The sequence below is a fragment of the Electrona antarctica genome (assembly GCF_951216825.1).
Source record: "Electrona antarctica genome assembly, chromosome: 14".
Classification (NCBI taxonomy): Eukaryota; Metazoa; Chordata; class Actinopteri; order Myctophiformes; family Myctophidae; genus Electrona; species Electrona antarctica.
The window spans coordinates 1,975,116-1,989,043 of NC_136795.1; the positions used below are offsets into that span (position 1 = coordinate 1,975,116).

Here is a 13,928-nt window from a genome sequence, read left to right on the forward strand (position 1 = left end):
GGCTGCTGACTGGCTGCTGACTGGCTGCTGGATGCTGTATGCTGGCTGGATGCTGGCTGACTGGCTGGCTGCTGACTGGCTGGCTGCTGTATGCTGGCTGGATGCTGGCTGACTGGCTGGCTGCTGTATGCTGGCTGGATGCTGGCTGACTGGCTGCTGTATGCTGGCTGGATGCTGGCTGCTGACTGGCTGCTGACTGGATGCTGGCTGGATGCTGGCTGCTGACTGGCTGCTGACTGGATGCTGGCTGCTGGCTGCTGGCTGGCTGCTGTATGCTGGCTGGCTGCTGTATGCTGGCTGGATGCTGGCTGGCTGCTGTATGCTGGCTGGATGCTGGCTGGCTGCTGTATGCTGGCTGGATGCTGGCTGGATGCTGTATGCTGGCTGGATGCTGGCTGGCTGCTGTATGCTGGCTGGATGCTGGCTGGCTGCTGTATGCTGGCTGGATGCTGGCTGCTGGCTGGCTGCTGTATGCTGGCTGAATGCTGGCTGCTGTATGCTGGCTGGCTGCTGGCTGGCTGCTGTATGCTGGCTGGATGCTGGCTGGATGCTGGCTGACTGGCTGGCTGCTGACTGGCTGGCTGCTGTATGCTGGCTGGATGCTGGCTGACTGGCTGGCTGCTGTATGCTGGCTGGATGCTGGCTGACTGGCTGCTGTATGCTGGCTGGATGCTGGCTGCTGACTGGCTGCTGACTGGATGCTGGCTGGATGCTGGCTGCTGACTGGCTGCTGACTGGATGCTGGCTGGATGCTGGCTGCTGACTGGCTGCTGACTGGATGCTGGCTGCTGGCTGCTGGCTGGCTGCTGTATGCTGGCTGGCTGCTGTATGCTGGCTGGATGCTGGCTGGCTGCTGTATGCTGGCTGGCTGCTGTATGCTGGCTGGATGCTGGCTGGATGCTGACTGGCTGTTGGCTGGCTGCTGGCTGGCTGCTGGATGCTGGCTGGCTGCTGTATGCTGGCTGGATGCTGGCTGCTGTATGCTGGCTGGATGCTGGATGCTGGCTGGCTGCTGTATGCTGGCTGAATGCTGGCTGCTGTATGCTGGCTGGCTGCTGGCTGGCTGCTGTATGCTGGCTGGATGCTGGCTGGCTGCTGTATGCTGGCTGGCTGCTGGCTGGCTGCTGTATGCTGGCTGGATGCTGGCTGGCTGCTGTATGCTGGCTGGCTGCTGGCTGGCTGCTGTATGCTGGCTGGATGCTGGCTGGCTGCTGGATGCTGGCTGGATGCTGGCTGGCTGCTGTATGCTGGCTGGATGCTGGCTGGCTGCTGTATGCTGGCTGGATGCTGGCTGCTGGCTGGCTGCTGTATGCTGGCTGGCTGCTGTATGCTGGCTGAATGCTGGCTGCTGTATGCTGGCTGAATGCTGGCTGCTGACTGGATGCTGGCTGCTGACTGGCTGCTGACTGGATGCTGTATGCTGGCTGCTGACTGGATGCTGTATGCTGGCTGGATGCTGGCTGCTGACTGGCTGCTGACTGGATGCTGTATGCTGGCTGCTGACTGGCTGCTGACTGGATGCTGTATGCTGGCTGCTGACTGGCTGCTGACTGGATGCTGTATGCTGGCTGCTGACTGGCTGCTGACTGGATGCTGTATGCTGGCTGCTGACTGGATGCTGTATGCTGGCTGGATGCTGTATGCTGGCTGGATGCTGGCTGCTGACTGGCTGCTGACTGGATGCTGTATGCTGGCTGGATGCTGGCTGCTGACTGGCTGCTGACTGGATGCTGGCTGCCGGCTGCTGGCTGGCTGCTGTATGCTGGCTGAATGCTGGCTGCTGACTGGATGCTGGCTGGCTGCTGTATGCTGGCTGGATGCTGGCTGCTGACTGGCTGCTGACTGGATGCTGGCTGCTGGCTGCTGGCTGCTGGCTGGCTGCTCTATGCTGGCTGGATGCTGGCTGCTGGCTGCTGGCTGCTGGCTGGCTGCTCTATGCTGGCTGGATGCTGGCTGCTGGCTGCTGGCTGGCTGCTGTATGCTGGCTGGATGCTGGCTGCTGGCTGCTGGCTGCTGGCTGGCTGCTGTATGCTGGCTGGATGCTGGCTGCTGGCTGGCTGCTGTATGCTGGCTGGATGCTGGCTGCTGGCTGCTGGCTGCTGGCTGGCTGCTGTATGCTGGCTGGATGCTGGCTGCTGGCTGCTGGCTGCTGGCTGGATGCTGGCTGCTGGCTGGCTGGCTGGCTGCTGGCTGGCTGGCTGCTGGCTGGCTGGCTGGCTGCTGGCTGGCTGGCTGCTGGCTGGCTGGCTGGCTGCTGGCTGGCTGGCTGGCTGCTGGCTGACTGGCTGCTGGCTGGCTGGCTGCTGGCTGGCTGGCTGGCTGCTGGCTGGCTGGCTGGCTGCTGGCTGACTGGCTGCTGGCTGGCTGGCTGCTGGCTGGCTGGCTGGCTGCTGGCTGCTGGATGCTGGCTGCTGGATGCTGGCTGGCTGGCTGGCTGCTGGCTGCTGGCTGGCTGCTGGCTGCTGGCTGCTGGCTGGCTGCTGGCTGCTGGCTGCTGGCTGCTGGCTGCTGGCCCATGTGGAAGCAGGCCCAGATGCCTGCTGCCTGCTCTATCATGGCTGCACGCATGCATGGGGTGTTTATGTGGGGCCGGGGCCTCGTTTCTGTGGAGCTGTTTGGATCTATCTGCCAGGCATGCTGAGGTGATCCAGGTTTCACCCCCCTATCCACCCCCCCCATCCACCCCCACGTCATCTGACATGATGCGGAGCAAACCGCTGGCCAGGGTTAACCCATGAGAGACCTGAGACTGATTCTACAAATGTCTTTGAAGAACCTATATTTTTACTGTTTATCAGTGGTTCTCAAACTATTTCATGTCAAGGACCCCCAAACAATTATGTACTCGGCCGCCGACCCCCATGTGAAAATATGTTGTTCCAGCCAGGGATCAACCCACAGAAGCAAAGATATGAGTTAAAAAAAAAGTTTGCTGTGAAAGAATATATTCAAATATTTGCACACGTTTTCACGATTCTTCTAAAATAGCAGATCTACTACAAGGTTGTAGATCTGCTATTTTTCAAGGTGACACAGACAGGTGCGTTCTGGCGGCTTAATGAGTTTTAAGAGAGGCCTGCTGTCTGACAACAGTAACCACTATAAAACACGGAGAGCGTGGAGGCAACTGGCTGGCTGCTGGACTGGAGTGGTTTGTGTTCAAGTGTGAACCGGATCGAGTGGTGTGGAATGAATGAATGAATGACCTGACACTGGCAGTGTGTATATGTAACCTGGCCCAGCCAGCATGCTTTCTGGTCTAGAGGACTGGCAGTGTGTATGTGTAACCTGGCCCAGCCAGCGTGCTTTCTGCTCTAGAGGACTGGCAGTGTGTATGTTTGTAACCTGACCCAGCCAGCGTGCTTTCTGGTCCAGAGGACTGGCAGTGTGTATGTTTAACCTGGCCCAGCCAGCGTGCTTTCTGGTCCAGAGGACTGGCAGTGTGTATGTTTAACCTGGCCCAGCCAGCGTGCTTTCTGGTCCAGAGGACTGGCAGTGTGTTTGTAACCTGGCCCAGCCAGCATGCTTTCTGGTCCAGAGGACTGGCAGTGTGTATGTAACCTGACCCAGCCAGCGTGCTTTCTGCTAGAGGGGAGGGCACACTTGGAGCAAGCCCTGGAGAATACTCCTTCACGGATCAGAGCGGTGAACTGGGAATGAACGACCTGGCAGCGCCCCAGTGTATACTTATAGGTTTCATTGTACAGATATTCTACTGTTAGACAGATGTTAGGTTCTTAGTTTACTTTTGATCCTAGTTGACCATTTCTATGTATTTGATGTATTGCCATGTGTTGCTTACTGTAAATCGCTCTGGATTAAGAGCGTCTGCTAAATTGTAAATTGTAAATGAATCGCCACCCCTCTGGCATCTGGCTCTGTCTGGATAATGCAGATCTGTGTTTCATAAGACCTTCACTGATCCCGCAAGGGAAGTTCAGTCGCCAAAGACAGTAGAGCATGTCAAAATACAGACTACATGCATGGCAACGCCATCAGTAAATTGGCAATAACCTATGTGCTATTCACCCATTTTGGGCGGGAACCCCTTTTGGTGTTTTAAGCGTTACGTTATACTTTAGCTATTGAAAAATAGCAGATCTACAAGCTCATAGCGCGCCACCGAGTGGCGCGCTACGAGCTTGTAGGTCTGCTATTTTTGAAAAGTCGTGAAAATGTGGTGCAAATCTTTGAATATATATTCTTTCAGAGCGAACGTTTTTAACTCAAATCTTTGCTTCTGGAGGGTCCCTGGAACAACATATTTTCAGTTGGGGGTCGGTGGCCAATTACATACAGTATATTTTTTGGGGTCCTTGACATGAAATATTGAGTACCACTGATACAGAAACATAGGTATTTCAGAAAACTGTCAGGACATAAATGGGTTAACTTCAACACGACTGCCCCACAGGGTGGGGGGTGCATACCGGTAGCAACTAGATAAGGTGTGTGTGAGAATGAGAACACCCAAGAGAATGTTTGTATTTTTTATTATTTTAGGCCTATTATATGTTTAATGATAAGTGATAAAACATTGGCAAACTGTGTGTGAACCTGCTGATCTGTAAAACGTGTTAAACATCAAAAGATGATTTGCACAACTAAGGCCTACTGTAATTGAATGGGAAGAGATATTTGCCATTGTGGCGTTTCAAATGGAACGTGCTGACGTCAAAACTGGAATTTAACACTGAAATGGTATGGCCACACTATGTATTTAAAATAAAGACCGTACTGTTTATTTTTGTTGCTATTTTTGAATAAATGGTGAATGTGTGGAAAAAGTGGCTGTATTTTATTTGGCATTAGTAAAGAATAAATAATATTATACGAGTGTGATGAGTGATACATTACAGCTATTTTGCCTCTGGGGTACACAAAAAGATTCAAAAGCCACAGCTGTAGTAGTTTTTCTGGCCCCCCCCCCTAGTCGCAAAAAATACAATAAATCAATAAAAACTTCTGGGAACTCAGATTACAGCTGTAGATGATCAGTAACCTTAAAGTCAGATTAATATTATTATAATTACCTCATAATTTTGTGTAATTGTATGCAGCTGGCATCACGTGACCAATAGAAAGTATAGCTCTGTGTGGATGATTGATAATAAGGCCCAATCCCAATTGCCTCCCTCAAGCCCTGAGCCCTGAACCCTCATTGACTTTAGTGACGTCAGCTGTATAAGTGCTTGAGGGTGAGAGGCTGCAAGGGCTCCAAATTGTTGTGAAAGGAATGGGACAGCACTTTGAAGATGAGTCCGCCATTCATGACACTTTGCATCACTTTATAAAACCTGTCCTTATTCACAGCCAGTGCCTACATGCATGACATGTCTATCATGTCTATTTATGTCGTTTTATTATTAGTTTCATAAATACACTTTCCTGTGTGATAGGGGTTGTAATAATATTCATATATAATAATATTCATCATAAATTGCATTTCCATATTATTTGACTTTGCTCATTAGTCATTTCTCATCATGTTTCCCTTATTATTATTATTAAATATATAGCCTATCCTTCCATTCCGTCTCCCTTTGAGAACAGTGAGAAAGCACTATTGTGTTTGTTGACATTCTAACCGCGGTACATAACTAATTTGCATACTTAAATGATTGACGTTCGGGGGATCCCCCTCATTCCCCTGGTAACGCTATGAACTGTGGGTAATTTCTTTGCCAAAGTCAGCTAAAGTCAGCATCGATGCTGACTTTGGCAAAGGGCACATAAAGGGGCGGGGCTGAGCCCTCACTGACTTACCGATTTCAAATGGGACATCCCTCAAGCCCTCGCAGACTTCACATGAACGCGCAGCTAAGTCAGTGAGGGCTCATTGAGTCAGCAAGGGAGTGGATTGGGATTGGGCCTAAGACAGTAGAGTAGACTAGACTGGGGGAGGGATCGAGTCGTTCTGCACGTTGCAGATCCGGTTTTGGCTCTGGGGCGGATACGGAAACGGTGCCACGCGCCGTGCGTGTACAACAACCGGCGGACACAGTAGTTAGGGGGGCGGGGCTCTGGACCGGATCTGCGCGCTGAGCAGCGAATAGAAACCAGCTGGCTTTCTTTTCTGCGACGACGCGAGGTTTTAATACCTGGAAGAAAGTGTCGCGTGTGGAGGAGGATGATGATAGACGGCGTGTAGGCTTTATGAATACAACAAACAGGCAGTTTTAGAGCTTTTATACCACTTACTTGCCCTAACACTACACCTACAGTGGAATTAACTCGGGGAGTTTGCAGCAGGGAACTCAACTTGTCCGAGTAGTCGTTTGTTTGTTTGATAGTTCTATTATCGAGTGTGCACGACGCCACTCCATGACTGTTCTTGTTGACGTTATTGAATAGTTTGGCGTCCCTTAACTCCCAAACGAACAACAGCCAGTTTTAGTAGTAGTTTCTCACACTGCAGCAGGAGTGTTTGTTTTGTTTTGTTTTTTTGGAAGAGAATTCATTCAATGAGAGACATGTTGTCCGTTATGAAACGCGTGAAGAAGGGTAAGGATGATGCTGTGGATAACAGACAGGGACAACCTGGGGCTGGGGGGGTGAATGCTGGGCGGCCCCCCGGTGCAGCTGCATCGTGGGGCAGTGGGGGGGTGGTGGTCTGTGACTTGATGCTTCTCATGGGGGTAGCAGGGCTACAGCTACTGCTGCCTCCACACTGGCTCACAGGTGGGTGCGTGGAGTCAAATCACTATAATATTGTCAAATTATCTTAAAAAAAAGTTTATTAATTTATCATTTATCAAATAATGATAATGAGGTCATTCATTATCATTATTTGATAAATGATAAATTAATACACTTTTTTTTTTATTATACCGAAATTAATAGCTTAATGACTGGTAATCATGTGGTGTAAAGTACATTTACTCAAGTATTGTACAAGTACAAATTTGAGTTTTTTTTTAATTAAAAAAAAAATATTTTTTAAATGTCTACTCCACTACATCTCAGACGCATGAATTGTATTTTATGTATTTATTTTTAAATGTGAAAACTTTACTTTTCTTATTTCAAAACATACATTACACATTTTGGCCATTTTGAAAATAGCCAATCTACATAACCTGCTCAGCTCACAATATCAGTTTGTGATGTGAGCAACTTGGATAGCATTCATGCTAGATTCACACAGCATTTATAGCACCTGGACCCCACATTGAGAACCACTGATTTGGCTTATATTTTCGTCATACATAAGCGTATATTTATTGATTTAATCCATTTAGGCCTGAGATCAGATTCTAAAAATGTCTTCTACATCCTGACAGTTTTCTGAAAAAGCTATGTTTCTATGTCAGTCGTTCTTCGCTTTTTCAAAAATAGCAGACCTACAAGTTTGTAGCGCGCCACCAAGTGGCGCGCTATGAGCTTGTAGATCTGCTATTTTTCAATAGCTAAAGCAGGGCTGGGCAACTGGCGGCCCGGGGGCCACATGCGGCCCCCACCGTCACTTAATGTGGCCCTCAGGTTAATGTCAGAATACTGATATATTATTGGTTTCAGCTGTTTACAATTCTACGACATGCAAAACATGACTCACTGTAATTACTTTTATTAATTAGTAGCTCAATGCTCAACACAAGTATAATTAAAGGCATTTGAAATGACATAAAAATGTTAATTTTCAGGATTCCAATTCAAAAATAGCAAAAAAAGATTTCAATTCGAATATAGCAAAAATTGCCGATCTACAAGCTCAAAACGCGTCGCGCTGCGACGCGTTTTGAGCTTGTAGATCGGCTATTTTTGCTACGACAGTAATATATGGCCCTAGGGAGTGAGTGTGGAAATATAGTGGCCCTCTCCATCGTCAAAGTTGCCCACCCCTGGGCTAAAGCATAACATAATGCTAACACCAAAAGGGGTTCCCGCCCAAAATGGGTTTTAAAACAACTATGCCATTTTTATCCTGTATTTCCTGACGCTCATACAGTCTACAGTATAATACATCTCCTTGTGTAATTGGCAGCTGCTTTGCAACTTTTAGCATCTATTTTGTGGTATTTTATTTTGACCGCCAGCTAAACTTGTTAGAGAAAACATGCCGTTATTTTCCAGGTGTTGAACAAAATGTACTATACCAGATGTTCACAATTATCTTATTGGCTCGTGCAGTAAATACAAAATAATGCAGTTGTTCTCAAAGTGGGGTCCAACAAGGACCCTGGGGGGTCCTTGAGAGGGTGCCAGGGGCCTCCCTGGAAAATGTTTTAACATGGCATCAAAATCAGTTAAAACTTCTAAACCTATATATATCTTTTTTTAAATAGCTGATCTACAGGCTCATGAGCTCATCAACGCATCACAAGTTACGCGTCATGAGTTTACAACTGCTTTTGCTAAGCGTCTGCTAGTGTTTTCCTTTGCCCTTGTTCGCTCTGGTTCCTATCAGTTCATGTACAGGATCTGATTGTTCGGGGAAATACGCTTTTTTGCCAGTTTATGTCCAGTAGCTTTGACACTGCGTAGCCGTCTTCCATGCAGTAGCATCTCAAGCGGTCTGTCTGTGGTTGGGATGGCTTGATTCCTTCATGATTCCTCGAGCTTTGCTGACATGGCGTTCGTCATACAGGGCTTGGATGGGGGAGGGGTGGAGGGTGGAGGGGGCTTGTCTACACACAAACCTCTGCATGGCCTTGTGTGGTTGAGGTCGGTGCAGCTGCCGTACCAGGCAGTGAAGCAAGCAGCCAGTCAGGAGGCTCTCTCTGTAGAAAGCTTATTTAGGAATTTGGGACCCATGCCAGCTTCCTTCAGTTTCCATCCTGAGAGAGTAGAGGCGTCCGTCGTTGTGCTTTCTTCACCATGTCTGTCTGCACTCACTGCCCAGGTGAGGTCCTCAGTGGTGTGTCTGCACTCACTGCCCAGGTGAGGTCCTCCTCAGTGGTGTGTCTGCACTCACTGCCCAGGTGAGGTCCTCCTCAGTGGTGTGTCTGCACTCACTGCCCAGGTGAGGTCCTCCTCAGTGGTGTGTCTGCACTCACTGCCCAGGTGAGGTCCTCCTCAGTGGTGTGTCTGCACTCACTGCCCAGGTGAGGTCCTCCTCAGTGGTGTGTCTGCACTCACTGCCCAGGTGAGGTCCTCCTCAGTGGTGTGTCTGCACTCACTGCCCAGGTGAGGTCCTCCTCAGTGGTGTGTCTGCACTCACTGCCCAGGCGAGGTCCTCCTCAGTGGTGTGTCTGCACTCACTGCCCAGGTGAGGTCCTCCTCAGTGGTGTGTCTGCACTCACTGCCCAGGTGAGGTCCTCCTCAGTGGTGTGTCTGCACTCACTGCCCAGGTGAGGTCCTCCTCAGTGGTGTGTCTGCACTCACTGCCCAGGTGAGGTCCTCCTCAGTGGTGTGCACCCAGAGGAATATGAACTCTCTGACCGCTCCATGCACCGCAGCACCCCCGATCAGGATGGGAGAGTGATCTCTGAGTGTCCTCGTTGAGTTGGAAAATAAGTTGAGGGGGAAAAAACCCCCAAATCTTACTAAGTCACTCGACTCGAAGTGACTTCATATTCAGGGGTGCATATCACTTGTTTTGGGGCTCGTTCTCAGGGGAGCACCAACAAGGAGATGTTGCTTGGTTGCTGCACACTGCGGGCGGACGTTTCTACTCTACCACAACGTTACTTTATTCAGCATGAGACAGTCAGATAAAACAAACTACTCTCTTAACCCAATTTGACCTGAGATCAGATTCTAAAAATGTCTTCTACATCCTGACAGTTTTCTGAAAAAGCTATGTTTCTATGTCAGTGGTTCTTCGGTTTTTCAAAAATAGCAGACCTACAAGCTCATAGCGCGCCACTCGGTGGCGCGCTATGAGCTTGTAGATCTGCTATTTTTCAATAGCTAAAGCATAACATAATGCTAACACCAAAAGGGGTTCCCGCCCAAAACTAAAGGGTTAACCCATTTAGACCGGAGGACGATTCTACAAGTCATGTCTTCTAAATCATGACAGTTTCAGTGTCAGTGGTTCTCAACATTTTCATGTCAAGGACCCCCAGAATTATATGTAATTGGCCACTGACCCCCATCTGAAAATATGTTGTTCCAGGGACCTACCACAGGAGCAGAGATTTGAGCTAAAACGGTTCGCTCTGAAAGAATATATCTTCAAAGATTTGTGCCACATTTTCGGGATTTTTCAAAAAAAATAACATAATGCTTGAAACACCAAAAGGGGTTCCCGTACAGAATAAGTTAATGCCGTGGAGGTTCCATGTTAAACTGTACTTCCAAAGGGTGTACATTGTTTCAGTCACAGATGCATGGTTTTTCAAATCGTGTATATATATATATGAACTTGTACTAAAAGCTTGTGTTTAATCCACGTGTATTCTTGTTCACTTGGTTAGACCAGCACTGTGAACGGCATCCGACATGTAACAGCTTATCATGGCAGCTTGGTTACAACCAAAACTTACTTCCTCTTCACAATAAGAGCCACTTGTAATGATTAGTCAACACTAGTTTTATTGTTTTATTTGTAAGTCTACTTACAGGATGCAGATAAACATTTGAAGTACGTGACACCAGAGCTAGTAAATGTTGGTACTGGCGGCAGACGGTACGCAAGGGCGCTTCATTTCGTTAGATCTGCCGTGCAAATATTATTTCAATGAGTCGGTCGGTGTGAGCTCGCCACCGTTGGTGTGTGAATGTGGGAAGTGAGGACGCTGGCGTCGACTGTTCGCCGCTTCACCTCCCAATGTATGAATGAATGAACCATTGTAAAGCGCTTTGAGCACTTGGAAAAGCGCTATAAAAATGCAATTCGTTATTATTATTATTATTATTTCGAACACGCGGTCACCCCTTCATAGTGGAACTGTGTAATGCACATTCAATGTGGCTCATGACGTGTGTGACGGAGTGGTCCAGTGTTTTATTTTGTTTTGTCCCGCCTGACCCTCTTCTCTCTTTCCTTCCCTCCTGTGTTCCTTCCTTCCTTCCAGCGCTGAAGCGGTCGTTCGAGGTGGAGGAGTCTGAATCGGCCTCGCACCCGTCGCCGCTGTCACGGCGGAACACCAACCCCCTGCGCTCCTCGGCCTCCTCCGTCACCTCCCAGAGGAGCTTCAACTCCTCCGACTACTCCTCCTCCTCCAGGACCTCCCCCATGTCGGACGCCTCCTCCAACCCCCGCTCCCCCAAGAGCAGCATGAGGCGCATGGATCTGTCGGGTATGGTAGGCCCTTTATTATACGGTTTATATCAGTGATGCAAATAGCCTGCATTCTTAGACTCGCTAAATTGAGGAAGGACACAATCATGTCCCCCTCCGGGGGTCCTGGGATGCAATACTGTACTCTGTACATGGGGGCGGCGGTGGCTCAGGGGTAGAGTGGCTGGATGGTAACCGCAAGGTTGCCAGTTCGAACCCGGGCTCCCCCAGAGTACATGTCAAAGTGTCCTTGAGCAAGACACTGAACCCCTAATTGCTCCTGATGTGCTGGTTGGTGCCTTGCATGGTTTCCACCGCCATCGGTGTATGAATGTGTGTGTGAATGAGTGAATGTGCATTCAATCTATGTAAAGCGCCTTAGATACAGGCGCTATATAAATGCACCATTTACCATTTTACTTTACTCTTTGTCGTTGAAGTAGGACTCGTACAATGTCCCTGGGACCCATCTAACCCATTTACCGCTAGCATTAATTAATCCCTCGATCGCGTACTGCCAGGGTTTTATCGCGCGTAACACTTACTTTGAAGAGCCAAATATCCTAAATCGGATGTTCCTGTGACAAACTGCTGTGTGTGGTGTCTTCACTGGTTGTTGTTCTCTCGGTCGATGGTGGATAAAGCCGACCGCGAGTATCACAGCGCCTGCTACAGGCCGTTGAAAACGCTTGTCTGGGCCAGAAACTGCCCCTCAATGTCGTTTCTGAGATACAGCCGTCCTGCCGCCGGGCACGAGGAAAACGAGAACCTACTCTTTCTAACTGCTCCGCCAAACACACATTTCTCGTGTTCGAATTGTTGGTAACAAGCGCGGCACGAAGCAACACGCTTGTAGATCTGCTACTTTTGCTCATTTGAACCCTGAAATAGTAACCGTTAACTGTAAGGTTGCAACGGTCAATCCTAAATTGGGGCGATGTCCCCGGGTGCGCTCACTCAGTGATTACGTGTGTATACCTGACGAAGGCCCGCTATTTGGTAATTCATTATTTTTCGAGCAGTCAAACGGTGTGCAGACTTCCTCCTTCTCTTTAAGCTTATCTCTTTTGTTCGAGCACCCGTTGAGACCTTTAGGATGTGCATGGCACCTCCTGACCACTAGACTACTGTTTTACTACCCATTGTACATTATTTACAATTTAGGCATTTAGCAGACGCTATTAATCCAGAGCGATTTACAATAAGCAAGAACAAAAAGCATGGCAATACATCACATACCGGTACATACAAAGTAGTTAACATGAAACATGCGTAAGCTAAGAACAGTGGAATATATCTTCTCTAATGAAATGTATAAACTATACATATATAATATACTATACCATATACATATATACTATAAAGTGCTACGACTACATAAAAAGCAATTCTAGTGCTGTCTATGCAACATGCTATACGTCTGTATAAAATGCTATCTAAGTCTACATAAAGTGCTATCTAAGGCGCTAGGGCAAGTGCTACGGGCCATGATGGAGTCTGAAGAGGTGGGTTTTTCAGACTACGGTGGAAGATTATTTAGATTATGGGTATTGTTTTCTCCCCAAGCAGGAGGAGGTCGCAACGCGGACCTGTCCTCGTCTCGGCGCACAGAGATGTCCATCGAGGTCTCCTCCAAGCAGATCGACAACTCCCCGAGCGCCGGCATCGCCCGCTTCGGCCTCAAGCGCCCCGATGTGGGCCGCGGGGGTGGGGGCGGGGGGGGTGCCGCCGCCACGGCGCCTCACGACGGACCCCCGTCCTCCTCCTCCTCCGCAAGCAGGGCGTCTCAGCGCTCCCACCATGAGCCCCCCGCGCCTCCCCGGAGGACGGACTCCCAGCTCAGCTCCTCCTCCTCCTCCACAGCCTCCTCCACCACCACCACCTCCTCCAGGATCCCGGAGCCCTCCCAGCGGAGAGGACTGGGAGCCGGGGGGGAGCAGCAGCAGACCTCCTCCCCCAGCGTCAGCCCCGTGGAGGGGGGTCCCGGCAGGAGGCCGGACATGCCCGTGTTCAGGCAGCCGGACGGGGGGACGCCACCGCAGACGGGCAGGGCGATGGAGAATAACGGCCACGCCGCGGCCCCGCCCCCGCCGGCCCCCAGCGGGCCTCTGCCCGACCTGGACAGGATGGACTCTCCCCCCGTCGTCACGGAGACTACCCCCGCGGCCAGGACCACTGACCGTGAGTACCTGATCCTGTGTGCTCGTTTATACAAACCAATACGCCTTTCATTAAGGGATGCTTCGTGGTGAAATGCCACTGCTTTTCGTGTCTGTGTTTGTGTGATCATTTCACTATGATATATTTATTATGCAAGACAATTTTGATGATGCGGGCTGTGAATGTAGTAGACCCTCAATATGGTCCTAGGAGTTTCCCCCTAATTCAGTGTGGTGATGATTCAGTTCAATTCAGATGACACCATGTGGATGGTAACAGTTAAACATGGTACAGTGAGTGACTAGTTGGACATATCAGTTATATCTGCTATAATCTATCTAATATACGGCAACCTTACCCGTGTTTCTTCACTGGTCCGATCCAGAAGAGCGCAGTTTGCCGGCCACTGCTACAGAGCTGACAATGAGGTTATATCGTCCCTTCTTCTCTGGAGTCCTGCCTCAAAGCATCCCTGATGTCATCGCTAGGGACACATGCTTCAGTAGGCAGGAACTGGGGGTGGCAATGAAGGACCGGGAAGTGTGGCGTAGCATTTTGGAATCCATGATCTCGACCGCGGTCGAAAAGTGATGATGATGAT

General features: G+C 49.6%; 1 pseudogene across 1 annotated transcript in view; it reads left to right on the forward strand.

Moving 5' to 3' along the window:
* Nucleotides 1-13,928, forward strand: part of LOC306936373 (septin-9-like) — a 263,323-nt pseudogene that overhangs the window by 120,539 nt on the left and 128,856 nt on the right. Inside the window, exons 3-4 of the transcript XR_013792555.1 lie at nucleotides 10,962-11,186; nucleotides 12,737-13,348. The product of XR_013792555.1 is annotated as a septin-9-like (transcript). The remainder of the gene's footprint in view (nucleotides 1-10,961; nucleotides 11,187-12,736; nucleotides 13,349-13,928) is intronic.